The sequence below is a fragment of the Balaenoptera borealis genome (assembly GCF_965194805.1).
Source record: "Balaenoptera borealis genome assembly, chromosome: 11".
Lineage (NCBI taxonomy): Eukaryota > Metazoa > Chordata > Mammalia > Artiodactyla > Balaenopteridae > Balaenoptera > Balaenoptera borealis.
The window spans coordinates 13338205-13363046 of record NC_138868.1 but is presented as its reverse complement, the minus strand read 5'-3'; the positions used below and the strand labels follow the sequence as shown (position 1 = coordinate 13363046).

At 46.8% G+C, this 24842-nt stretch overlaps 1 protein-coding gene across 2 annotated transcripts in view; it reads left to right on the top strand.

Annotated features, from left to right (window-relative positions):
- Positions 1-24842, top strand: part of PTPRJ (protein tyrosine phosphatase receptor type J) — a 165108-nt gene that overhangs the window by 54938 nt on the left and 85328 nt on the right. The gene's annotated exons all lie outside the window — the stretch shown is intronic.

The following is a 24842-nucleotide window of genomic DNA, read 5'->3' as shown; positions in this document are numbered from 1 at the left end:
GCACGCCTGATGTTTGGGGGCAGATCATTCTTTGTCGTGGGAGCATCTCTGCCCTCTACCCACTAGATGCCAGAAGCACCCCTGCCCCGCCCAGTACCCCACCTCGCCACGTCCAGTTGTGACCACCAAAACTGTCTCCAGATGTCAGATGTCTCCTGAGGGGGGTGAAATTGCACCCAATGAGAACCACTGACCATTTCTTTTTTTAAAAAAATAAATTTGTTTTATTTTGTTTAGTTTTGGCTGCGTTGGGTCCTCGTTGCCGCACACGGGCTTTCTCTAGTTGCGGCGAGCGGGGGCTACTGTTTGTTGCGGTGCACGGGCTTCTCATTGTGGTGCCTTCTCTTGTTGCGGAGCACGGGCTCTGGGGCGTCAGTAGTTGTGGCACGTGGGCTCAGTAGCTGTGGCTCGCGGGCTCCAGAGCGCAGGCTCAGTAGTTGTGGCGCACGGGCTTAGTTGCTCCGCAGCATGTGGGATCTTCCCTGACCAGGGATCTAACCCGTGTCCCCTGCATTGGCAGGTGGATTCTTAACCACTGCGCCACCAGGGAAGTCCCTATAGTGACCATTTCAAACCCTAAACCAGGATGCACATTATATGGAGATGGACAAAGGTAGAACATTTAAAATCAGGACTGTCTTAGACAACTTGAAACTACTGCTCTAACTGCAGCCTTCGATGTAGGAAGACAGACTGATGGTGGGCTTTACGTGGGGATAACCTTTCACCTTGACGTGTAAATTACACTGCATACCTCTCGGAGGCCCCGTTATGGAACCCCCTTAAAATATTTTGTCTTTATTCACTGATAACTTGTGGGGAAAAATTGGAGTCTTAGATTAATTGAGGTTTTGTGGTTCAAGGCACATTTTGCTGAAAAGAGCCAGGTGAAAATGAGAAGGGCCTCCCTTGAGCCCTCGGCCACGTGGAGAACATACACTGAGCAGAGCATTCCTGTGCTCTCTGTATGCCCTGCCGAACCCACCCTGCAGGTTTCATAGGCGCCCAGTCAGGTGGTTTGAGCAACGTGTGTTTTGTGGTGTGTGTACACAAGCCCGGGTGAGTTTGTTTTCACACACATGGCTGGCAAACCTGTTACGTTTCGTCAGATGTGATTTCTTTTCCTCCGTGTGTCGTTCCTGTTGCTTCACACATCCGTCCTCAGAGGTTCCAAACCAGCAGTGTGCCAGGCTGTACCTGAAGCCTCAGAGCATTTATTTGGAGAGTTCAGTAAACATGAGAGAGAGCACATGGTTTGCTGAGATGCCTTGTACTGAGAAAATCCAATTTATAAAAACCTCAAATAGAACAGTAAAATTTGGGACGATTTCTTTTTTTTTCAGATGATGCAATCAGATTATAAATCCATTTCTTGGATTCTGTGGAACAGAGCTCCCTCCTGTTATGTCATAAACAGGGTTCCATTTGCAACACCCCTTTACATGCGCTTTCCCAGAAACACACATGTAAGCCGGGTGTAGCGTGCCCCTGCGCTGTAGCGGGCAACCTCCGGGGGACATACTAGAGGTCTTATGTTTAGTACAGCTCATGAGAGTGGCTGGTTTTCAGGAAATGGTTCTCTTGTCAGTCTCGGTGACTCAGAGGAATTTTGCAAAAGCGCCTGGTGAACATTTCTATCTTTTTGCAGTACTAATATCATGCCCCCAGGAGTGATATCTAATTAACTGATGACATCTTTTTACCCATAGTATCCCATTATTTTTATTCCCAGGGCTTAACTCCCTCCTCCAATAGGATAAGGCATGATAATAGCTACCGTTTGAGTCCTGCTATTATTAGTAGTGTTATTAACTGGGAAAAGTTAGCTACCTGGCACAGGGTCACGCAGCAGGTGAACGGTAGAGCTGGGATTCCAACCTGCACTTGCCCTCAGGGCTTTCCCGCCTCTGATGGTCACTGTAGATACAAAACTGGGGAAACAAGGAAAGTTTAAAGAAGAAATAGAAATCCCATAGTCTGCTATCTTGAGATCGACATTGTTAACATTCTACTGTTTCCTTATGACTTTATCCCCCAGAATACATATGTTACAAGACTGATCATATTGCATATATTCTTTGTATCTCATTGGCCTCACTTTGTGTCTTATTATGAGCACTTTCTCATGTTGATAATTGTTCTTTTTAAAGCATCATTTGGTAACTGCATAATATTCTAGAGTCTCTTGTAATGTATTTTAACTATTCTATTATCGAGCGTTTAGTTTTTATGATGTTTCATTATCCTAAAGGACTAGCACTGCAATGCTGCTCTTATGTTCGGGACGTCAGTGTGTGTGTGTGTGTGTGTGTATGTGTGCAAGTTTGTGCAGCCTGACACACACGTGAAGGCTGTGTGATAGGCCATTGGGTTCCAGGCTCGAGCTGGAGGGTTCTTATATTTGACTTCCAAGCCAGCCTGCTTGTGGTTTTCTTTCGTTCTTCCTTTTTGGTTTAGAGGAAGTCACTTGGTCATATTTTCCCCCTCCCATGGCAGAAGGAAAATGGTGTTTCTGATGATTGTGTTTCTCCATAGATGTGGAAAAACCTGCTCCTGGTTTTCAGGGAGGTTTTCCAGGTCACTGCGAGGTGGGTCCTCAACTGGACGACCAGACTCATTCCGCTGACAACTAAGCGCAGTGAGCACCGATTGTGAGCCAGCCACTGGCCCAGCTGTTTTGCATAACCAGTTTCATTTACTGTTCACATCAGCCCCCGAGAGGGAGACACAGTGTCACTCCTGTCTTACAAAGGAGGAGACCGAGGCATGTGCTCAAGGGCAGGGCTGGGATTTAAGGCCAGGCTCAAACCCAGGGCTCCTCTGCCAGTTTGTGCCTCTTCTGTCCTGGGCTGTGCCTTGGTATCTCCTGTGTGGGTCATAACTGGGGGAGATTTTTCCTCCCAGGGGACGTTTGGCAATATCAGGAGACTTTTTGATGTCATGACTTTGGGGCAGAGGATTCTAAATTTGCTGCTGGCATCTAATGGATAGAGTTCAGGCATGCTGGTAAGGACCCCACATGCACAGGACGGCTCCCCCAATGATGATCTGTCCAGCCCCAGATGCCAGCAGTGTGGGCGTTGAGGGGCTCTCCTGTGATGGGGTGGGGGGAGCGAAGAAAACACAGGCTTCTGGGTGGGGGGGAAGCCAGGAGGGGGTGGAAGAAAGTGGGCTTGGGAGGGAGCTCTCTTCCCAGTTTTATCGTCTTAGACAAATTACACAAACTTTTTGAGGCTCAGCTTCCTCATCTGAAAATCAGGAAATGATGCTTGACTGGCGTTTCCAGCATGGGTTCGGGAGTCAGACTTCCTGGGTTTGAATTCTAGTTCCTTCTGCGGCTTTGAGAAAGTTACTTAAACTTTGCTAAGCCTCAATTTTCTCATTTGTTAAATACGCAGATAATAGTCATACCAAAATGTGATAATGAGAGTGGAATGCATAACATACCAGCTGAGACATTGTGAACACAGGGAATGTTAGTACCTCGATAACATCAACGATGGTGAAAGTGGTACTTGGCCAAGTCTGAAGGTGAAGTGTCTGTTCCCGGGGGCAGGGTTTTGTCTTGTCCTGTGCTCTCTCTAGTGTCTAGAATTGCCTATAGGTTCGCCTCTGGATCCCATCAGGGTGGGGCTGAGTTGAGAAAGACAAGAGATAGCGCATCCCAAGTGATGCGAGGCTTAGTGTTTATTCTCGGTCTACAAGATAATGGAGTCGTGATTCAACTGTGAGTGTGCATTGGGGTGGACAATCTTCAGGTTCTTGAAATGTGGGAATATGGTTCCCTTGGGGCAGGGCTTGCCTTTCTCTTTTCCCTGCCAGGACTTCAGGAGATGCTGGCCATCCTCTGGAGCCCATGGATGGCCTTACTCCTGGCTTCAGCCTGGAATGGAGGTGCACACCATTCCAGCCCTTGGGTCAGTGCCATAGTTGTGCCAGCAAGGTTCCCCCACCCCCACCCCCCCGCCCCGTACCTCTGCCCTTCTTGACAAAGGCTTATGCCCCCGTCCCCCAAGCCCGGGTGGTGGAGGAGCGTCTGAGGCCAGGTGAGGCTGGGGATCTCACGTGTCTGCATCCCTTCATTGATGCTTCTGATGGGAGTGATTTAATCAGGTGGAGCCCAGATCTTAAAGGGTGGGACAAATGGATCCAGGATGTGGAGAAGAGCCTGGGGGGAGTATCAAGCATGCTTGCCCAAGAGGGCTGGCTCCGCATTACTGTCATCAATGAAATGTCCTTCATGGATCCCCCAGGTAACAGGGAAGTGGTACCCCAAATCTTACAATGTGATGAAGACTCGGCAGAACTGTAGAAACTAGTAAAGGCCTAGCAGCTCTGCCATCTCACAACACCTTACTTTATGCAATGCTTGCTTACTTTAGCAATGCCGGGCCACCAGCCTACAGTGGCCTGGCAGCCACATAAACGAGGGAAGTGGGCTGGCGGCACTGGTGTTGAGTTGGAGGGGTCAAGCCCCCCAGGAGGCCGCCACCCTGGTGGCAGTTAGGGCCAACAGCCCTAACCCTTGTTGTTATGCGAGAATGTGGCCCCAGTGTTAGTAGATCTTCTGCTTTTTTCCCCCCAGAAAAGCAGGAAATTCCATTTTTATGGGAGATATTCATTTTTTGGAAGCCTCTAGCATGGTGCCTGGCACATGGTGGGCACTCAGCAGATATCCCTCCAGGGTGGTCCGGACCTGTCGTTTATAGACTGTGGGTTCTTTTCGTCTCAGTGGACTGCATTCTTGCCTGGCCGGTTGCCTGCCAGCATGGAGCTTCTGATACGACAGTGATTCTTGGAGTCTGAGGGCCGCTAGATCTCTCACTATATCTCTGGGGTTAACGCATAGTCAACCTCCTCCCTTTGTTTCCTGGCCTCTGTTCCCTCCACATCCTCCTCCCACCAGTGTGACAGTCACATCCTCTCTAGAATGTTTCTGATGAATTCTAGCCTTGGGAGGCTAGAGGGCTGGTCTCATGACCAACATGTGAAGGACAGTGTCACCCGCACCCCGTATCCTCGGTCAGGCCCCTAGGCTCCATACTTCAAGGCAGGTTAGCGTCCAAGGCCTGCTGACAGACGCCCTTCTGTTATTTCATGCACAGGCTGCGGGCACGAGGGTCCCATTCCACCGCTAGGCCTCAGGGTCCGTGGATGAAGGTAGGTCCTCGAAGTCAGGTTCAGGAAAGGCCACTGGGGCCAGCTTGTCTTGGTCTGTGATGCTCATCTCAGGATCCAGCAGGATGCTTCTAGCTTGCTTGGCTCAGCTCGGCTGGCGCGGGGAATAATAAGCAGCGTTGAAGACGCGACGCATTTCACTCCAAGTCGCTCTGATCCTTTTCCAGGCGTCGAGAGAATGTTTTTGCAGCTCAGTTACTTGCTGGCATGCATAGGTCAAGGTACAAGGTGTTCTTGGAGAAGCTGGAGCTGGATGTTGACTTTCGCTGCCTGGGATGTGTCCTCGGGGGGAAGTGGGTTTTTAGGTTGTAGTGGGTATAGGATGTGGTCTGAGGTGATTAGAATCACACTGTGGATGAAGTTAACAAGAATCGTGGAACTTTTTTTTCCTTTTGTACTTTTGGGCTAAGGCTTCTCAAAAGGAGCTTTGTGTATCGGGGAGGTGCCCTTGATTCTACATGTATTTTAAACATTTGTATAGAAGTTAGAAGCACACTCATGGCTCTCTTTAATGCAGTAAATATGTTTCTGGCATGTTACTTGTAAGACCTGAGTTCAGTTTCTGACTTTGACACTTAGTGGTTATGTGAGCTCTAACCAGTATATTTAACCTCACTCTCTGAATTTCAGATTCCTGAGTGTAAAAAGGGGACAAAACTCGTAGACTGTTGTAAGGTTTCAGTGTGTTACTGCATGTAAAGCACTTAGTGTACAATTCTTGGCTCAGAGTAAGTATTTAGTAATGGCAGTTATTATCCTAATTATAAGGCAGCTTGGTATGATGATGATAAGGTTAAGAATAGGAATAAGAATGGTGATGGTGATAGTTATTGAGTGCTTACTGTGGGTCAGTTATTCTTCCAAGTACTTTGCATCAATTAACTCATTTAATTCTCCCAATAACCCAATGAGGTAGGTGCTGTTACAATCTCTGTTTTATAGATGATACAAATCAGGCACAGAGAGGTTAAGTAACTTGCCCAAAGTCACCGCTTATAAATATGAAAAGAGCATGGACTTAAGAATCAGAAGACTTTGGCACATGCCTGCGTGTCATCTCCTGATGGTGTGGCCTTTGGCAAAGTGCTTACCTCTCTGAGTTGCTTTCTCAGCTGTTAAAAGGTGCTCGTGAATCAGACCTCCTTCGCCTCCCCACCCTTTATCACCTAGTGTGGTGCTTGATTGTGAGCGCTTAGTCATAGGTGCTGAGGAATCATTTGCTGATTAACTGATGATGGGAGGGGGTTATTATGAGGTTCCAATGAGCTGTAAAACTTGGGACAAAGTTAGTTGTTATCTTAAATGCCCCTAGGTGCTTATTGTTGGGGTTTAAACAGCACACCTGTTTTTCAGATTGCTGAACCACTTAAGAGAGAGGCACAGAGTAAAAAAATAGAGATCAAAATATCAGCTTTCTAACTGATAAAGGCTTGGTTGGAGGATGTGGCTTAGGTGTGGGACAGCATGAGCTTCCTGGTGGGAACCCAATATTAGACAGATGTACCCACCCAGTCACAGACAGCTTTGAGCCGCCAGAGGCCTACTCCGACGGATGGTGAGGTGGCAGTGGTGGCAGCAGCAACTGGGTGGAGGAGAGGACCACCAGGGCGGGGTGAATCACTTCTGCATGGGGGTGCGGGGGAGACCTTAGGGGAGAGGCAGATGAAAGCCAGGGGTTTTGAAGGAAAATCTTTCTTTTTTGGAAACCAGAAGTAGGGAAGAAGCATACTGGCTACGATTACTATTTAAAGAAATATTCTCCTTCTTCCCCTGCAGAAAAAACCCAGTAACCAGAAAACCCCCAGCGCTCACGGTTCTACCCATTTTCCTCCAGCACAGTTCATGGCTGCTCACCCCTCCGTTTGCTCACACCCAAAGCCTTTGAGTCATCCTTGACCGCTCCCTCACACCCTAAATCGGTCCCCTCTGTGGGTCTGTGGGCTCGACCCTCAAAGCAGATGCAGAATCCAAGCCACCGTCGTCTCTCACCTGGGTTATTGTGGGGGCCTCCTCACTGGTCTCCCCGCTTCTACCTTCGTCTGTTTTCAGTCTGTTCTCAATGAGGCAGCCACAAGGATCCTTTTTAAGACTTGAAGTCGGGTCATGACCTTTGCGCTTACCATCTCCAGCAGACTGCATTGTTCCTCTTGCAATTACAGTGTAGGCTCCAGGAGGATTCTGATCTGTTTTGTTGACGGATTCATCTGCAGCCACCAGGGCAGTGCCTGGTGCAGAGTAGGTCCAGAACTTGGCCCTGTAACAGATACTGGAGATTTTGCTGTGTACGCTCGGGATAGAGCAGGTAATGATAGCGTGCTTCTCCAGGGCCCTTGCTGTATGCCCCACATGCCACCCAATGCTTCCTCGCAGCGCCCGACAAGGCAGCTACTGTTAAAACCTCCATTTTACAGGTGAGAAAACCAAGGCAAAGAAAGGATAGGTAACCGCCCTGAGGTGATACATCCCGCATGCAGAGAAGCCACCGTTAGCCCTTGGCATCAGCTCTGACAGTCTGTGTCTTAACACCGTACCATCCGCCACCACTAACACAAACCCGAGTCGCAGCAAGAACCACCAAACCCAGTTTTGATCGAGGCCGTAGGGAAGCTTTGCACATGGTGAATGGGGCGCTCTAGGGTCAAGGGGTTCTGGGAAGCCTTCTCCGTGGAAGGGATGTTTTGTAAAGTGAAGATGCCCCTGGTAAACAGAATAATTGCCCCCAAATTGGCTTCACTTTTCCGTTAACTATAATACATCAGGCTCTCAAAAGTGGAGATACGCTACTTTATTTTTTTCTCTAGGTCCGGAAGTAGATTTTTGCGATCAATAAAATTAAAAATGACTGAGACCTAGGGTTACTGAGAATTCAGGAGGTAGATTAACGAAACAACATTTGAATGCAACTTTATCTTTTGAAAAACGTTTTTGAGAAGCCCTGTTTATAACCAGGAAGCAGGCTTCATGAAACTCTCTTTTCCATTAGTGCGTGTGTGGTGTACTGTAAACAAAGATTGAGCTCCCGGGAGCTGCTTTTTCATAACTTATAGAAGCGATTTTTTAAAAAAGGATCCAACTCATGTTGCCACACAAACAACAAAATAAACCAGTATGTGCCAAGAACAAACATTTGCTTCACCCACCCACAAACTTGGAAAGATGCAGCGCTGAAGGAGAAGTCAGAAACCAGGGAGTTAGTGCCAGATTGTTTTCGGGGCCCCTGCTCATTTTAGTAAGTCTGGAAGAAGCTCTTAAGCTTTTAATGTTTTTATTAGAACCACCATCTCAACAGATTTGTCAGAAAAAGTATTATTGTGGAGATTCATTGGGCTTCTTGGGCTCCATGTTCCTTGAGCAACTGGGAGCCGCAGCCCCTTAACAGGGAGGAAAAGGTTCTACCCTTCCTCACTTCCTCATCCCCACTTTGCCAGAACAATGTATGGCAAAGAAGCTTTTGTGTCCTATGTGACTAAGGGCTTCGTAGGGAGCTTAAGAAGTTGGGGGCGAGGGTGAGGGCTGTTCCCCGCTCAGACCTGCCCCAGGAGCCGTCCTCTGTGGGGCGTGTACTGTGGGCTGCCTCGGGTCCATCCTGGCTCCATCCCCATAGTGGACACTGCTGGTTTCCTACTCAATTCCCAGTCATTCTCTCTGCTACCGAATGGAAGCCGCTTCTCCCAGTCTCACTGGCACACAGAGGCGGTCCCGTGACCCTGTCCTGGGAAATGGTTGCTTGTTGGGTCACCGGGTAGGGCTCCTGGGAAAGCCCTGAGTGGGGATTGACTCTGGTTTGCTCTTTGGCGGTGCCCCTCCGACTGGGGTGTGGATTCTGTGCTTGGAGGTACAGCAGTGATGCTGGTGCTTCTGACAATGGTAATAAATACGAATACAGCGAGTCTGTGTGTCGAGCACTTTTCTGAGCCCCTTTTATGAACTTGTTTAAGATAGGTAATGTAATCTCCATGGGATAGATGAGGAAACTGAGACTGAGGAAGGACAATGCTTCTCCACCCCGGGCCTCAGACTGAGTCAGTGGCAGAGCTGGGACCCTGGCACCAGAATTTGTATGTCACCTCCCCGATATGCTGCCTCTCACAAAGGTGCAAGCCCTGTCCTGAGGACGGGAGCAGGTAATCGCCTTGGGCAGCTGCAAGTGTCCTGGGCTGCCTGCTTCTGGAGCACCTGTTACTTGAGAAAAATAAATCCCTTACTTGTTACCAAGGGCCGGTGCTTTACAGAATTGATGGACACACTCCAGGTTGTGTGACTTTGGACATATTCCTTCACCTTTCTTGGTCTCAGTCTTTTCATCTGTAAAATGGAGATAACAATGGTGCCAACTCGTAAGTTCTTTAGGATAGTGCCTGGCACGTACTCATGCTCCATTGTCATGGTTATATCATCGTCATCAACAACACTGGCAGTGAATTCAACAACTACTGATCTCCTACTCTATACCAAGCTCAGCGACAGGGAGACAGAAATAGCCTATGAGGGCTGGAGAGTCATCGAGAAAGAGGGCTAAGTACTGAACAATAAGACCGCTTGGCTCTTGGACACCTTTGTTTCTGAAGCACTTTCTCATATATTTTCCCATTTAATCGCCTCCTCCCTGCCAACTTTGCCCACGAGCACATCCCTAGGTAGAACTCTCCCTCACCAGCCTGGGGCTGAACTGTGTTCCTGGGCAGGTTGTCTGTGTCTACACCTGGATGGATGCAGGGGCAGCAGGTGGGCACAAATTCCAGGCTACGAAGCAGAAATAGGAGACAGGTAAGAGCGGATTTACAGGCAGGAGTGAAGTTGTGGGGAAGCATCTTAGATGTTGTTTCTATTGTAAAAGGCAGAGAACGGATTCCTTTATTTGAAAATCCACGTTTGGAGGAGTTAGCGCCCCAAGGAGAGAGGTTTTTGTCTATTTTGTCCACTGCTCTAAAATAGCAGCTGGCGTGGAGGATAGGTGCTCAATACATATTTGTTGAATGAGTAATGAGAGGAATTGGCCTTCCTTGTACAGTTCTCACTGAAAATTCAGTTTTCACATAAAGGGTAGTGTCATGAACAGGCTGCCGGAGGGTGGCTTTTTGTGATCGCCTTACCAGTCTTTCCCGACGGAGGGAATTGCACATTTTTTAGCTACTTTTGCTCTGACTGATACACTTGGCTGCCTAACAAAAAGCCAGAGAAGAACTAAGATTTTTAGCATCATTCAAAATGCTTGCCATTCCTCCTGCTTTGCGAAATCATGAGCTAGTTATTTCGAGTTCACATGAAGGTCAAAACTTGATCTGCAGGAAGGAGGTTCCCCTTGGTTTATGCTAGGGGAACTTTTTCCCCCTTCTGTTTATTTTACCCAAAGGCTTCTGTTTTTCTCCCAAGCTAAACTCTGGCATTTGTTGTAGAAAGTTCTCAGCTTATGTATGTGTTTTGTTTTGTTTTTTTTTAAAAAGAGCTCATGTTTTGGCCTTAGTTTTGATTCTTAGTGACTTTTTTGCTGCCTTAGTTGATTTTTCTGCTCCTTGAAAGGCCAGCTCTTAAGTGGGTGCCTGAAGTTTCCTTTCAGTTTTAGAGGTGACTTAAAAACCATTTGTTTTTAATGACCGTGAGACAAATGAATGTATAATTTTTTGGGGGGGAGGTAGTGAGTTCCCTGAGCCCCGGTGTTGTTGCACCCTGGGGAACCAGAGGTCTCTTTCCCTCAGGGCTGGGTTAGTTCAGAAAGTGGGAAGCTTTGGAACTTTTGTGGAGGGGGGGCGGTATTGTAGGGGCTGAACGGGGCAGAGCCCGGGCAGCAGCCCGGAGGCAGTTTTGGCTGCAGGGTCACCCGCTGTGCCTCAGGCGGCTTCCCAGGCATGTCCTGGTCCAGCGCAGCTGCCCAAGCCCTTCCTGCCCCTCCAGGATCCTCAGAATGGTCTCCTTCTGAGCAGGGGTGGAGGAGAATCAAACCCAGGAGTCAGCTAAGAGAGGAGCTTCGGGAAGGGGTTCTCCCCACCCTGCTGGGGCTTAGGCCTCCGTCTCCCGGTGGGCTTGGTCACTTAGCCCAGCCCAGTCCTCCAAGCCCCCTCCTGGGGGGAGGTGTCGCCCCCAGGAGCCCGTGCCCTACACTGGACTCTTCTTGTCTTCATTCTTTCTCCCTGTGGTGCCCGTCAGATTTTCCCCATTACACAGATTTGCATTATAAGTTCTGGAAACATCTGCAAGTCTTTCTTCCTGTTTGTAAAATTGTATGTCTTCTGTTAGATTTTCTAACTTTTAAAAGTAAGTGTCTTTCTGTGTGCTTTGCCCTATTTGTATAGTACAGATTACAAAGCACTTTCGTGCCTTATCTTACTTATAAATAGTAGCGATGGTGGACACTGCCACAGTGCTTCCTATGAGCCAGGCTCTGTTCTAAGACCTTTGGACCTGCTGACTTACCCTAACACCACCCATTGTGCTATCATCGGCCCTGTTATATAGAGGGCAGGAATAAGCCAGAGAGAGGTTAAATGATACTCTGGCAGCCACACACACTTCCCAAATGGAGAGCTTGGATTTGAACCCAGGCAGGTGAACTCCAGAATCCTGGTGTTTAACCACTACAGCATACTGTCCTTCATATTCGCCAGCAGGATTAGGACTTGTCATTCTTATTTCTCAAAAATGAAAACTCCTTTTCTTAGAAGATTCAAAAGTAATACCGCAGGAAAAACTTAAATGATGCGTAAAAGCAGAAAGTGAGAGCTCGCCCACCTGCCAGTGCCGTTGAGATAGACCAAACTGCTGGCAGGGGATGATGTCCTCACAGACTGTCCATTTGGAATCCTTATGAATTCTATACATTAAGTATAACATATATAATCCCACTAATGGGCCCGCACCTTCGTCCTGCTGGTGGTGGGAAGGAGGCTCAGGTGTTGAATCTACTCCAGGGCACACGGCTCTGAGGAAAAGTCTAGGTTTGAACCCGATCTGTAACCTGCCTCAGGGGCTGGTTTTATACGAATTGAGCTTCGGGCAAAGACAGTAAAATGCAAATCTTCAGTTTCGGTTCAGAAAATCTGAAACTTGTGGTGGGGATATAGAAAATAAGGAAGTAGAACGCTTCTCTTTTTCCTTCTCCCTTCTTTCTGTGTTCTAGAAAGAAGGGATCCGGAAGGCCTCCTGGAGAAGAGTCTAGGAGAGTCCTTTCCTGTGATAAAACCAGCCCCTTCCCCTCCCCCAGGGCAATGATGGAGCCTCTGTCCTGGAACCCTGGAAGCATCCTCACCAGCCTGGAGGAGATACCATTCTGCAAACAATGGGGGGAAGGAAAGGAAAGCAATGCGTTTGCCAATGGTGCAGATGACTTCCTCAATGCAAGGCTCGGGCTTGTGCTTAGAAAATCCCTACTGGGAGGTCCCCTGGTAGGACCATATAGAATTTGCTTTCACTCTCCACATCCTATTGTCCAGGAAAGAAAGTTTCAGACTGTAGGGACGGGCCCTCTGGCTGTGAATTCATATGGAAATTTGAAAGGGAAGGGAACCTTATCCTAGGAAGCCTCTCTCTTTTTCTGGATTGGACTGGTCAGGCAACAGCAATTATCCAAACCACAGCTCTGCACCAGGAGGCAAACCACAGGAAAAAGAAATCTGAACAAGCAGTGAAACTATGCATTCGTGTTTTTCTCAGAGGAGAGTTTTTTATTCACTTTTTAAAGACTGGTCCAGTAAGGGTAGTTCTTCTGGTTTCCTATCCCACAGCAGATAAGCAGGAAATTGGAAGGAACAGGAGAAGGCTACAGAGTATCTCCAGGGTGGAGATGGGAGAAACTGGGAAGAGGAGAAGTGCATGCTTAAACACCTCTGCAGACCCTGGAGACCCTTAGGTGTTTGGTTTCTAATGAGAGTGTAGAAGGCCTGTATCTCAACCGGCCTGGGAAGTATTAATCCAGCACGGTAGGTACAGGCTGCTGATAAAATGACTGGAGGTCCTCAAAAGATGAAGTGATGACCAGGGTAATATTATTAAACTCAGAGTACTCAATTTAAGAAGGCAACGTGGGGAGTTCAGTGGTTAGGATTCGACGCTTTCACTGCTGTGGCCCGTGTTCAGTCCCTGGTCGGAGAACTGAGATCCCACAAGGCGCACAGCTTGGCCAAAAAAAAAAAAAAAGTTGTCATACATAGATACATACAGACTTGCATCCTTTCTTTGTTCTTCGTTTGGAGAGGCAGAACGGTTGAAATAGACATGTGAGTGACGGTAGTTGACTACCGTTAAGTACAATTTTTTTTTAAAGGGTTTATAGATTTTTTTTAAATTTATTTTTTTAATTTTGGCTGCATTGGGTCTTCATTGCTGCACGCGGGCTCTTCTCTAGTTGCGGAGAGTGGGGTCCACTCTTCATTGTGGTGCGCGGGCTTCTCATTGCGGTGGCTTCTCTTGCTGTGGAGTACGGGCTCTAGGCGCACGGGCCTCAGCAGCTGTGGCACTCGGGCTCAGTACTTGTGGCTTGCGGGCTCTAGAGCGCAGGCTCAGCAGTTGTGGCGCACGGGCTTAGTTGCTCTGCGGCATGTGGGATCTTCCCAGACCAGGGCTCAAACCTGTGTCCCCTGCATTGGCAGAAGGATTCTTAACCACTGCACCACCAGGGAAGCCTGCTCTAGGCAGCAAGAACACTGAGTCAACATTGATCAGTCAGCTGGTACAGGTCGAGAAGTGTTCAGGTTGCTGGGAATAGGTAGGTGAAAAGACACGCCTTGTCAACAGGGAGTTTGTGCTTTAGTGGTCTTGTGAGAGCCCTGTGATCAGTGTTGAGGTGGCCGGGAGAGCCCGGTTGAGCCAGGCATTGAAGCTGGCCCTGCTTGCCTTATAGAGTGGCTGGGTCCCTCTCCTTCCTAATCCTCACTTTGCTCATGTATGGCATGAAGACTATGAAAGTTCTACCCTCAGAGGTCTCCTGTGAAGATTAAATGAGAAAAGCCACGGAAACTACCTTTGCAGACAGCCTGGCATAGCCTGATAGCTGCTATTCTTCTTATTTTATTCTCCTTCACAATCGAAATCTGCCTCGGGGGGTGTTCCAGGACAGCTCTGGAGAGCGAGTATTCTTTGAATCCAATCTTGAAGCCCTCCTAGTAGGTACAAAGGAGGTAACACCAGTTGAGAATAATTCTGAATGGCTGTGATGAAAAGTACAGTTAATTTGTTTATCAGGTGGTGTTGCCTGATGACGGTGGGAACAATGCAACTTGACTGTGCCATACTTTGGTTTTGGACCAAGGTCACCATTGGTGATGCCAAGTAGAATCGCATCTCAGTTGGAGCATGGGTTCTTGATGGAAAGTCAGTGCTGTGGCAGACATGCTGTTTGGTTAGGAAATGAAAATCATTCCTTGAGTTGTCCCAAAATACAATGCCCAAAGTGGTATTTATCTGCCACACTGGGGACACATGCCATCTCTTAGTAAGCTCCCCCTCATCTAGTTATTCCTCATGGTTGAAAAAGGTGCCATCTGTGGTTGAGCATCAGACAAAATATTATATTTAGGGGCCACGTGGAATGGAAAATTTATATCCTTAAGTGTTAAATCACTATGAGGATGGTGAGAAGTGGTGCATGGGAATTGGGACTCACTGAGGCTACGGTAGAGTGTGGGTGGAATAGCTGGTGCCATTTAAATTATTTCTCTTTTACTTCTCCCTTCCTTTCAGCAGGTATAGTTTAATTCACCCAAGTAATATTCTTATGTGATGGGACATCAACATGGGCTTTTTGTTTTTGCTCCTGCTGGTGATCTGATTTTAAATACGAATGCGTCATTGCTAAGAGTTTTTGTTTTTTGTATTATTCTCTGTGGAGAATTTCTTAATGTATACTTCATTGTTTATCCCTTGGCAATTTACCAATAGCAGGAAATATCATTCATTTTTATTGTTCAGAGGAGCAGACTATTTTTATATTTTTCAGTCAAAAGTGGCTTTGACATTTTCAACTGTAGAGGGAACTTTGACGATTTAGTGTTATATGAGGGCTGGTCGGAATGTGACATGATTGTGCTCATTGCCATAGAGGTAAATTATTACCTGTTTTATCAGGGCAGAGGGACTTGGTTTTCCTGGGCTTGCATAATTATTGGTTCACTAGAACTGCAGATATGTTAAAAGAAGGGTTACAGACCATCTAGTTCACTCTCCTTCCAGTGCAGGGAACCTTCTAGAAGGTTCTGAATAGATAAAATAGGTCATAATATCAATGAGTAGAGTGCAATGGAGCTCTTTTGCAAAACAATGTGAAAAGTACAACAATGTTAAAAAGTACCAGTGGAAGTGGTAAGAAGTATCAAACTACTATGGCTTTGGCCCTGTGCTTAGTACTGGGTGTATTTTTTCAACAATCCCAACAACCACCCTGATGGAAATAGCACTATGTCATACCCATTTGCAGGTGAGGAAATACACAAGAGTCAGGAGTTTTAACCTAAAATTATCTAATTCAAAAGCCAATGGTCTTTTGTTCTGCTTGACTTCTTTTGATCTGTGGTTCTAAATGGGGTGGTCATTCAACTCCTGGTATGCGAGATGATTTTAGATGCTACACAGATGAATATTTATTTTAATAGCCATCATTTTAATGTGTATTAGCAAAAAACCCAGAGAACAATGAACCTCATGGTTTCTTGAATAACATTACAGGGCTTCCCTGGTGGCGCAGTGGTTAAGAATCCGCCTGCCAATGCAGGGGACACGGGTTCGAGCCCTGGTCCGGGAAGATCCCACATGCCGCGGAGCAACTAAGCCCGGGCGCCACAACTCCTGAGCCTGTGCTCTAGAGCCCGTGAGCCACAACTACGGAAACCTGTGTGCCTAGAGCCCGAGCTCCGCAACAAGAGAAGCCACTGCAACGAGAAGCCCGCGCACTGCAATGAAGAGTAGCTCCTGCTCACTGCAACTAGAGAAGAGCCCGTGCGCAGCAACGGAGACCCAACGCAGCCAAAATAAATAAATAAAATAAATTTATATTAAAAAAATAGCATTACATAGGATGAAGCTACATTTATTTCAGTAAAATCTGTAGATCAATTCACAGAATAAAATTAAATAGATAAAAATGTGGATGCTTTGTGACTATGACAAAATTGATGGTGATGGTAGTTGAATGAGTGAAGTAATTTCAGTGATGCATTTGCCCATTAGATGCTGTTCCATTGTTAATGTGGTTCTGCTGGTCAGAAAGTTCTTACAATGGGGGGATCTCTGTGCCTGCACCTTTTGCCTACTACTTCTGTCTGGTTCCCCTGGAGCCCCACACAATGAACCTGCATACACTTTTCTCACTCCTTTTGGTATTTTCTTCTCCGGGTTAAGCATCCCCAGCCATCTGCATCCCCGTGTGCCTTGGTCATTCCTGCCCCAGGATAGCATTTGTTCTAAAATGTGGACGTCCCACATGAGGTCAGATCACCTCCTGGGATTTCTGGAAATGCTGCTTCTATGATGGAGACCTTCTTTAGCAGATGCTCCAGGACAGTCTGACCTCCTACCTGTCAGCCCGCCCCACCTCTTGATGTTTTTCTCATGAACCTCTCACCTCAGCTTTCTCATCTGTAAAATGGAGAGATAACATGTAAAGTGCCTGGCACAGTGCTTACTATACACAGACTGTTGCCGCTACTGTCAAGTCACTTCTTTGCTGCTCATGGGTTGCTGTCTGTGATTATGCCTTCTTCAATGTGAACGAGTTAACTGTAACCTGAAAATTTATAGATTTGAGACTTTTGGCCTCATGGTGAAAGGACCCCTTCCCGATTTCCTTTAGCAGTTTTTCCTTTCAAAAAAAGGAAAAAAAAAAAGGATGTTTAACATCTTTTTACTTTCGAGTTCAGTTTCTCTCTTCTCCTTTTTTCTAGGTGATGGTTGAAGTTATTATTTAAAAAAATGTTATATACATGTGATATAGAATAATGAAGCTGCAAGTGTCCAAAAGGTGTTTCTTGTGTTTTTAGTTGACCCATTCACTTTATAAGTCTCTAGGGTGTTATATTTGAGACAACTTGCAGCATTTTATGTATACTTTACAGAACAAAATTATGCATACAACATATTAAACTCTTTTTAAACCACAGAAGAAAAAACTTTCTAAATTTTAGAAACTAGGGAAAAAGTGTTTAAAGCACTTTAAACTTAAGAACTTCAAGTATCTTCACTGTTCTGTGTTCCCAATTTATTTTTGCAGCAGTAATTATTTCAGCTGCCTGTAGTATTAGCATGTTGGAACATTGGACTAATTCGTGCATGAGTATATTTAGAGCCTTTTACTTGATAAGAATCACGTATATCATGCCTGAATTTGTAATTACCCAGCATGGGACCCGAATTAACATACAGTATTTAGATTCTAGGCAACAATGCCTAAGTAACAACAATGCCTAAATAAACTGGCATTACTTAGGTCCTGGCAGAGTCTCTTCCTGCCTGTTCTGTAAACTTGGGCAAGGTATGTAACCTTTCTGAGCCTCAGTTTCCTTACTTATCAAATGGGATAATTAAACCCTTTCTCCTTGTAACTCACAGTGCACTTTGGGCGAAACCAAAGTCCAGTGTTAACGTGACAGTCATGGAGACTTTGAACCTTAGTACTTAGGTCAGTGCTTCAAAGTATTTTTGACCCTCTTGTTTGATGTTCTCTAAAGTGCAGTGTGGCATAGTTTTTAGGTACTTTTGATAATACTGAAGCACTTACTGGGATAATTGTTGAGAATATGGAATTTCACCAAATTAGGGCTAGGAGTCAGTGCTCTCAACATGGGAGAATCTTACCTTCCATATATTTTATGCAGGTTTTGCACATTAAGCAAAGCACAGTAAAGGCACAGCGAGGGCAACAGTGATTGCTCTCAGACCGGGGTTTTCTTTGCAGAGAAGTTAGTGGGAGCATATCAGACGAGGCATTAGCTTAAGGATAATATATAGAATACTTGAGACTTACTGAATCTCCAAGATTCTCTGGTTTTTGCTTATAACCTGCAGCTGTGTTCTGGCCTCTTTCACCTCTTCCAGAGAACTCGAGGAGAATATTTTGATGTATGAACTTGTCCCTTACCTGCTCTGAAGCCCTTGTTCCAGCCTCGCCTCTCCAAGACAGAGGCCAGGTTCTAGTTCAACTAGCCTGCTTATTGTTTTCTCTCTAAATGCCAAGTGTTGGGCCTTCTGCGTGGAATGTTCTTTTCCCAGCGGTGTGTACTAAAGTCCTGGTCATCTGGTTTCCATCTTGAAGGCCCCTTGTTCATAAAGTCTCCCACGGTCTTTCCTTACCCCAACCTGGCATACTTTTCCTTTTCTTGGGACTACTCTGGGAAGAACTTTGCGGCTTGACCTGTGTTCCAATTACTGCCTGTGTGTTAACCTGGGGAATGTTCTTGGGTGGGTCAGTTCATGTTCTCAGAGCCTTAGAACACCTGACTTCCGTGCAACAGTACAGCTGGAGCACCTAACATAGGTTCTCTCCAAGCACTGGTGTCTCACCTCTTATGTTGCCCTAATGGCTTTTACATTAGCTGCTGTGTTAGAGTTTTGTTTCTGTCTTATCTTGTTTTAATAAGTTGTAATCTTACGAAAGAAGACTATCTTTTCTTTGTTTCCCCAATAGTACCTAGCACAATACTTTTACATAAATAGGTGTTTAGTTGCCAATTTCCGTAGAATCAAGTTGGTCTGGAGTTATTCCAGTTAAGGGAGAAAAGTGGAGAGCGCTTGTGTCCAAAAGGGCCTTCTTCTCCCTTTTCATCCTGGTATTTCTGTCTTCTCCCCATCTTTTAGCTTCCGTTTTTACTTCTTTAGTACTGAGAAAGTGCCAGGCTCACTTCAAAGAGTTGACTTCAAAGGCCTCTTGGCCTAGAATTGCTCGCCACTGAAGCCTATAGGAGTTGGCGTCAATGGAAGACCTTGTGTTGGTTGCATTTGAGAGTTTTTCGGGACTTCTATTTTTATAATCCTTTTAAAGAGGAAGGGGGGAGGGTTACAGAAACATCTGCTTCTTAAAAAAAAAAAAAATCAAACACAAGCCAATGTGACTTCAAAAAAAGTTAAGATATCTTTAAAAAAAAAGAAAACTATTTTCCAATTGGTGGAAAAAACAAATCTCTTTCTTTAAAAAATTACTTTTGCTGTTTTGTCCTAGTTACAAGAGCTGAGGACGGAAATAGAGTCTTAAGTGCAACATTTTCCAAGATGGCCCAGTGGGGTTGCAGGCTCCAGAGGAGAAAACAGGGCTTGGGCCTGGCGAGACCTCACACTCAGTCCTCCTTGCAACTGTGGGTGTAGGCTGGATGAGAAGAGAAGGAGATTAGAGACCAGGGATCTCCCGCCATCAACCCCTTGATGCTCTTGTTTGTTGACTTTTTGAGGCTTGCAGTGACTGACTTTTCCAGGAATGAGAAAAGGAACCTCCCAGTTTCTATGGTGGTCCCCAAATATATTTACTGAAGGCCTACTGTGTGTCCGCACCATGCCAAGCCGCCCCCAGCGGCCTTAGTGAGCGTGTTCCTGGGTCAAGAAGCTCTCTGTGACCTGACATTTGCCCCCTGCCCAGTCATACATCCCCGCTCCACCCCCGCCTTTTCATGGCTCTTTCCACCCTGGAATGCTTCCTCCCCCACTCCCAAACCCTCATGTCTTATCCGTTTGCTCACCTTGCTTACCCTTCAAGACCTCGTTTAAGGGTTAAATCTTTTATAGAGTCTTCCTCCAATTTCCCCTCAGCTTGTTGCTTTGTTCTCCACTATGACCTTGCAAACATCAATTAGAATGTTCATTTTATTCTTTGGTAATTATCTATTTACACTCTTATCCCTGCTAATTATAAGCCCTTTGGGGGCTAAGTGAACGGCATAAACAAGTGCTGTAGGAATGGAGACTCAGTTGAGGTTAGGTGATCAGGGAAGGTTTTAAGGATGATCTTGGAGTCAAATCTATAAAGATGGATACAATTTATTTGCCAAATTGGAGAGGATGGACTTAGGCAGATAGGCTATTAGGAGACAAGGTGAAAGGTGTCTGGGAGCCTAAATGAGCCAGGCCTCGTATGCCAGTCAAGATGTCTGGCCATTTTCAGAAGGGGAATGAGATGACTAAAATGGAATTTGTCGGAAGATCTGCCCGGGTAGGAGTGAGCAGGGTGCATTTAAGGGGTAGTAAGATGTGTCAGGGGGCAGAAACTGAGACACAGATGTAGAGAACAAACGTATGGACACCAAGGGGGGAAAGCAGTGGCGGGGGGTGGTGGTGTGATGAATTGGGAGATTGGGATTGACATGTATACACTGATGTGTATAAAATGGATGACTAATAAGAACCTGCTTTATAAAAATATAAATAAAATAAAACTCAAAAATTCAAAAAAAAAAGAATATGAAAAAGAATGTATATATATGTATAACTGAATCACTTTGCTGTACAGTAGAAATTAACACAACATTGTAAATCAACTATACTTCAATAAAATAAATAAATTAAAAAAAAAAAAAAAAAAAAAGATGTGCCAGGAAGGCCAGGTAGGGGAACGTTGGTGAGGTCTGGGAATGAGGTGACAAGGGTGTAGACCAGGCCTGCCACCTGTTTTTGCATGGCCAGAGGGTTAAGAAAATATGCTGTGACATGGGGAAGTTATATGAAATTCAGATGTCAGTGTCTATCAGTAAAGTTTTGTTGGAACACAGCCCGGCTTATTCATTTGCATATTTTCTGTGGCTGCTTTCACACAAGCATGTCAGCCTTGAGTAGCTGTGACAGAGATCGTATGACCTGCAATGGCTAAAATATTTACTATCCAGCCCTTCACAGAGTAAGCTTGCCGACCCCTGGAGTAGACCAACCAGGGTGAGTGAGAGTATGAATGGAAAGTAAGGGATGGGCAGGATCAAGGGACATTTTAGAGGGAGATGCATCGTAGGAGAGTTTTTCTAAGTAGTTGCTCGTCCCCACTTCTGTGTAACTTTATGTCGTGGTGGTGGTGCACTAGTTGTGGCATTGCTAGGGCAGGGAGCAAGGGGCATGGAAAGGTAAAAGGATTGTGCTTTCAGAGTGGGGGGCCTGGGTTAGTCTTAGAGTAAACCCAGACCACCTGAGTGGCTCCGAGTCCAATGTGGGTTCCTCAAGCTTAGACCAAGGACAGCTTGCCGGCTGCTGATGGGGTGGGACAAGAGTGAAGCTGAGAGGCCCACACTTGACTGATTGAGGGCTTTTCGCGTAACAGTTCTTCCAAGAGGGCAGGCGGAGTGTTGGAGGAGGAGCAGCCATCAGGAGGCTGCCTTCTTCCCAGCTGCAGCTCCTCAAGGGTGTGTTTGTGTGTGACCTAAGCAGTTGCAGCCCTTTTTTTCTGGCTGGTGTTGACGCTTCTTTTCCCTGCCTTTGGGGATGAGAGAGGAAGCTGATGACTCCCTTTAGCTCTGAGTGAGAAGGCTGGGAGGTCAACTTCCCTACTGTCCCGTGCCTGCCTGCCTGCTCGGGGGGAGGGTCACCCTCAGAGCTCTTTGAGTATGAAAAGATACAAACAAGCCTGGGTGAAAAGGGAGGCTCAAGAGGAAAGCAAAATATCCCGAGGCATGCCCCTCATCAGGGAAAAGGCATGACTTTCACCCAGCCTTAGGAGTGCCGAATGGGCATCTCAGAAGCCATGAGTCAGAGGGGACATGCACATCAGTGCAGGACAGACCCTGGGGACTTAAAGTCTCTTACCACTGTTAGAAAAATGGAGTCTTATTGTTAGAAGAGATGTTAGACAGGGTCTGATCTAAGCCTCTTGTTTGGCAGGTGAGAAACTTGAGCCTGAGACGGATGTACTTACCAACGCTGGTTAGTGATGGTACTTGGGTTTAATTGCAGGCCTTTTGTTATTATTATTACTAAACAATTCTTAACCGTTTCGAACCTGTACCACGTGCCAGGGGCTCCACACGTACACTTACTCTTCACTGCAACCTTGGGAAGTAGCTCTTGTCCCTGTTTTACAGATGAGGAAAGTGAGGCTTGGAAGGGCTCATTGCCTACCAGCCAGTAACTAGAAATGGTAATCAGACCCTAGTCAGTCTCACTTCAGAGGCTCAGCAGCTTCCTGGTTCCATAGTGTTCAATCCGTCCTTTATTTCTCTTCATTCATCAAGGTGTACTGAGTGCCCTGGAGAAGTCGGGAGGGTACTGGGCTAGGCGAGGACGGGTGGGGGCCCCATCTTGCTTTTGGTCAAGCCGACGGGAATGCCAGAGGCTAGCCAAGGTGGGATTGATGGTTCCATCGCACCCTCCTCCCCACCCTCTTGGCCTCAGCTCCAAGATCCCGTCTTCTGTGAAGCTGCCTGTGACCCCCCAAGCAGAGTTGATTTCTCCCACCTTTGAGCTCTCTCTTTTTTTTTAAAAAAATTTATTTATTAATTTAGTTATTTTTGGCTGTGTTGCGTCCTCGCCGCGGTGGCCCCCCCTGCCGTGGAGCATGGGCTCCAGGCGCACGGGCCTCAGCAGTTGCGGCACAGTGGGCTCAGCACTTGTGGCTCACGGGCTCCAGAGCTCAGGCTCAGTAGCCGTGGCGCACGGGTCCAGTTGCTCCGCGGCATGTGGGATCTTCCCAGACTAGGGCTCGAACCCGTGTCCCCTGCAATTGGCAGGTGGACCCCCAACCACTGCGCCACCAGGGAAGCCCTGAGTTCCCTCTTCATGCTCTGTCTTCAGCACATCACACTCTATTGTGACTCCCTTGGAAGCTCAGACTAGGAGCATGTGCACTTATCTTTGTATTCCTACGTCACGGGCCCTTGGCAAATGTTGAGTCAGTGGATGAATATGGACCAGGCTCAAACTTTATTTTGCAAAAGAATCACTTGAGGAGCTTGTGAAAGAGTCACACTCCTGAGTTCTACCCCCTGGTGATTACTGCTAGGTTTGTGGCGGGAACCCAGATTCTGAATTTCCCTGAAGCACCAGGTGTTTCAGACGCGGGTGGTCTGCAGGACACACTTGGAGCAATTCTGGCACAGGTGCTGAGCCTTCTGAAAGAAAGGAACCAAACGTTAAAAATAGCACGCCATTCATTTGATTTTGCTGAGATGCCAAGAGCCCTCTCCTGCCAGTGACAGGTCCGGATGTGGGCCAGTTCTCAGCCCAGGGAAAATGAACAGTGTCTTCTCCGTGGTGCCCAGAACAGTCTGAGTCAGTGGAATGTGCCGGCCAGTCAGGCAGCAGGGAGCTTCTATTTCTTTTTTAAACCTTGGTGGGAACTGTGCTGGCAAGGCAGACGGGGAGGAGAGGAAGCTTGATGTGGGGCTTGGGGTTGGCCGACTTTGCAGGCCTGGCTGTACTCTGGGTGGCCGCCGAGGGCCACTGCTATATATGCCCCTTTCCTCTTGAAATAGTCACTTCCCCGGCTGGGTTATGTGTTGGTTGGCTGCCACAAATGTGTGGCTGTTATTCAAGGGGGCCTCCTGGGATGTTAAAAAGAGAGAATTGGGCCGGGCTGCAGCCAGGGCTTCGCGGGAAGACAGGAGAGCTGGCTTTGGCCCCTTTGACTCACTGTGAGATTCAGAGGAGTGGCTTCTGGGTCCTGGGCCTGCTTTTCCATCTGTAAAATGTGTGGGGTGAAGGGGCAGAGTAATAAAGCTTGTTTCTTCTCCTAAAAGGGATGTTTTATGGCCAAGATTGAACACAGGGCTCTGTTGTTAATCTGATGCAATTGATGAAGGCTCAGGAAGCTTGAATTTTGGAGTTAACCCTTTTAGTCGGTATTGTGCTGATGACAGTCGTCTAGAACAGAAGCTTCAGAAGGGCAGGGCCTTGGTCTTTCTTCTTCATCTCTGTACCCCCACTGCTTAGAACTGGACCTGGCACACAGTAGGTCACCATGAATATTTGTAGAGCTAATGGCTCCAAATATGGGTGCCTACTAAGTGCCAGGCTCCATCTCTCCGTCTTCTTTATAGGTTCAACTTGCTGTATGAGAAGGGGGATTATGACAAGCCAGGACATTTTTGGAGGAAGAAACTAAGCTTCTATCTTTGTTTTAAATGTCTTATCCATTTTCTCTTCCTTACACGAAGGAATATCAGAGGTTAAGGAAATGGCAAGAGTCTGTATAGTAAAATGAACTGTGCAGAGGAGTCAGGGGACTTGGGTTCAAGTTCTGAGTTTGTTATGTAATAAGCATGTTACTTATTAACTTCTCCCAGGCTCAGTTTCCTCATCTGAAAAAGAGGTGAATAATATCCACCCCAGGTCACCTCTCAAGGAGTCACGTGAGGCTCATGCAAGACAGTGAATGTGCTGTACAGTCAGGGGGTGGCCAAAGGGATCATGTGTGTAAGCAGGGAGAGCGTGGTCAGCCCGTTGGAGGGACGGAAGCCTCTAAATGAGGTGATTTCTGAGGTTTACCCCTCCTAGAGCAATTGGAAAGGAATCCAGCTTCAATGGTGAGCTCTCAACTCTTCTAGGGCAGGTCAGCACCACCCCCCGCCCCCTGCCCCCGCCCATGTCCGCAAGTATTTTGGTATTAAAAAAAGAGAAACAACCCATATTTTATTGTGAAACCCTTAAATTAGCAAATCCCGGGGTTGGCTGATTTAGGCTTCCCAGGGAAACCACATGCCCACGTGCACATGTCTGGTACAGTGCTTCATTCTTCCACCGGCACTTACCATTACCTGACATTATTGTGTGCATTTACTTAT